Source organism: Triticum dicoccoides, chromosome 2B, assembly GCF_002162155.2.
Source record: "Triticum dicoccoides isolate Atlit2015 ecotype Zavitan chromosome 2B, WEW_v2.0, whole genome shotgun sequence".
NCBI classification, from domain to species: Eukaryota; Viridiplantae; Streptophyta; class Magnoliopsida; order Poales; family Poaceae; genus Triticum; species Triticum dicoccoides.
Window position 1 is genome coordinate 765805696 of NC_041383.1, and position 3854 is coordinate 765809549.

The following is a 3854-nucleotide window of genomic DNA, read 5'->3' on the forward strand; positions in this document are numbered from 1 at the left end:
TGCACGGATTGTATAGATGGGATCTATATCTATCCCATGAGCAAGAAGCTCCAGCTACCGGCTGACTCCCTCTCTCCACTGCGTGCTTACGACCGCTCTGCAGGCGGAGACTTATTTTCCTGGTTAGTGCACTCTCCACACCTTACATCTGCTTCTGCTTTAACATAGTGCTGGTTAATAGTATGATGCCAGATCTGGATTTACTGGTAGGTCTGCCCTTAATCTGGACGCTGCCCATGTTTTGCCTCTTCATGCATGGATTTGATTTGTGTATCGGTTGGTCTACTGGTAGATGTCAGTGCGGAGAAAATCAGTAAAAAATTCTAATGATGCTTATGCTTGCAATATGTTAAGGATACTGACTGGGAACAAAATATATCAGATCTGGTTTACAAGGAAAAAAATGAATATCAGATTTGAATGCTCATCGGATCTGCAAAATGTATATCAGATTTGTTCATGCATGAATTGGATTTGTAGTATGTCTTGATAAAGTGATGCATAGTAGTACTGCACATGCGGAAATGGTCATCGTTGTAATAGATAAACTTGAATTCATCTCATTTTAAGAGCTCGTAATAAATACAGTAGATGATACTAGTAGATCTGTAGACTTCTTGACTGTATGTTTAACAAGTTCCTAAGTCTTGCTGACCATTGTTTTGAAGTCCTGGAGGTCTATAGATCACGTGCAATCTTCTTATTGTTTTTTGGTTGTCCAAAATCACAAGTGCATTCTAAAGGTCTTACTCATTTGAGTACACATGCAGATTGCATCATGTGGATTGGACCTTAATTTGAAACATACTCCGTATATGAAGGGCCGAACTTGGCTGCCGTGAAATTGAACTACTACCTCCGTCTCGGTGAATAAGTCATTCGCGTAGTTCTAGGTTGACGATTTAACTATCTAAATATGTATTATATGTAATAAAAAATATATATTTAGAAACTACATCCTTGTAGAAATCTAGTGATATACTTTTCATAATATATAATACATATTTAATTGCTCAAATCGATGACCTAGAACTACGCGAATGACTTATTCACCTAGACGGAGGTAGTAGTACTCCCACTGATCCGAATTAATTGACGCAGTGGCGGCGGCAATTTATTCGTATCAGATCGAGTACAATTATTCTAGTTAACCTTCCAATTTAATTCGGTCTGTTGCCCCTGTAGCATCACGTGATCTGCCGATCTGCGCCTCCACTAACGCACATCCATTGATAGGAGTGCACGTCTTCTCCAGGTTTGAGTCTCTATATCTACTTCCTTTAGAACCTTTTTTTGTTAATAAGCTGCCTCAAGAACCTGATGGTTCTGGTTTTTATCATCACATGTTTGTGTTTATGCTGTATCAGCTTTAATCTGCAGCCGTGGGCCTTCTGGAGGCAGTTCAGGCTAACAAGGATCCACCATTCATTTTATATTTTTGAAAAAAAAGGCTTGCCCTCGTCCTCTGCATCGGAACGATGCAGGATCCAGGACCATTCATGAACGGCTTTCAGTCGTCTTGCGATATTCTTAATATCCCAACAGCGCCTTCTCTCCCCTCTCCTTTTCCTTTTGTAACCAGGGGAAGCATTAACTTGGCCCATTCAAGCAGTGTGTTTCCAAAACATGTGCCACTCCATTTATTGGAGAAAATGACAAATGGTTTCTCTAAGGACCGGGAACTTGGTGCCGGTGCATTTGGGACAGTTTACAAGGTACGATTTAAGATGTATACATGGTTTACTGGCCCCGCACATTCATAGCATTGTTACATAAACCATGCACATGTGCGGTATGTTGAGCAGGGGGTGCATAAAAATGGTGAAACGATTGCTGTGAAGTTGCTTCATTCCATGCCTGGGCGTGATAATGAGAATTTTGAGAAGGAGTTTCGCAACCTTACAAGTCTGCTGCACAAGAATATTGTGCGTTTAGTTGGCTTTTGCCATGAGACTCAGAAAGAATGTGTACTGCACAATGAAAAAATGATTTTTGCTGAGAGGACACATATGGCGCTATGCTTCGAGTATATGCAAAATGGGGATCTTGGCAGATATCTTTCTGGTATTATTATGTTATTCTTTTCTTGTACTAGTTTAACATTTGAAGTAGCATATTCGTATTCTTGAAATTTGCATTTTGAAAGACTATGTGTTCACTCCAACAGATGAGTATAGTGGGCATGACTGGCCCACACGATATGCAATAATTAAGGGGATCTGCGAGGGATTGAAATACCTTCACGAGGACTTGAAACCTCCTATATATCATTTGGATTTAAAACCAGCTAATATATTATTGGATGACAAAATGGTGCCGAAGCTTGCAGATTTTGGCTTGTCGAAGCTTTTTGGACAAGAACAAACACGAATCACAGAAAGCCGTACAGGAACACTGTAAGCACAATTCTTTAACTTAAAAAAAATTCTTTATGTGGTTTCAGAATTTATAATACAAATGCAAGCAGTTATTTTTGCATTTCATCGTATCACTAACATATATGATGTCTTATATATGAAGTGGGTATCTACCGCCAGAATATATAGATAGCGGTTTAATATCAAATAAGCTGGACATATTCAGCCTCGGTGTTATCATCATAAAGATAATAGCTGGACCTACAGGTTACACCCAATGTGCTGAAATGCCCTACGAGAAATTTATTGAGCATGTAAGAAAAATTGCTAAAAATTCCTGTTATCATCTCAGTACTTGTTCCAGGAAGAAACTTTATCATTATTTTAGTATCTATATCCATTATATATTCTCAACTAACAGGTACAGGAAAAATGGGGGCATATGTTACAAGAATTATCAGTGAATGCACTGGAGGCATACTCCGAACAAGTAATGAGATGCGTTAAAATCGCTTTAAGTTGTGTGGATAAAGATCGTCACAAAAGGCCGACTATAAGGGATATTATTGATAAGCTAAATAAGATGGAGACAAAAGGCCAAGGGTCGTCGACAGATCAGGTATGGTCACTAATGACATGCATTCTTTTTTTGATGCAGTTTACTCTGTTTGACAAAATTGACTTTGCGCACCTGCTAAGACATGATGCCTCAAGATAATACATTGATGGCCATAAGTGTTTTATAACTTTGATTATTTCATAATGTGTCTTTTAAATTTTTATGAGAATGTCCAGCTGTTAAATCTTTCCTTAATAAGATGGCAACATCTTTGTTTACTGTGTGCCATAACATGAGGGCTTGCAAAAGTTGATGCAAAATTGAAAATATATGACTATTTACATCACATATCAAAACGACAAAAGACATTTACCTAGTATCAAAGTACTACAATGAGTAAGAGCAATTTTAACATGCTCCCTCTTACCCCCTATTATCACATGGGGTATCTAATGAGTATATACATGCCCAACATACCACTCACTATCTTCATCTTCATCAAAAAGTATGGGACCGGCGATAGGTAAGTCTACACAAATTTTATTTTGGTAAACCAATATTCTAGGATGTTGAATTAACATCCAATAGTCGTTCTTCTTTCTTCTTCCTCCAGCTTTCTTCCTCCTCGAACCATTCTTCCTCCATTGCACTCCTTCGGCTCGCCTCACGACCTCTCCTCTAGCCAGGACGGCATGGCTTGCTACCGCTCGCCGTGCATTCTCTGTCCTCCCACTTACTTCTTGAGCGCAAAAACTCTTTCTCGATAAAGTGTTCAATTTTTGTGACAGACACTTTTGTCTTTGAACCTTTTGGTCGAAGGAATATCCCATTTATGTGTATGGGATTGCCTACAATTTTAGCATTTGTCTGGATTGTATACTCGATAACTCATATGGTGTTGTGTTGCCAAACTATAAGATGGTGCTCCATTCGGTGTA

General features: G+C 38.8%; 1 pseudogene; it reads left to right on the forward strand.

Moving 5' to 3' along the window:
* The window catches only part of LOC119366139, a 19992-nt pseudogene continuing 16138 nt past the window's right edge, over positions 1–3854 (forward strand).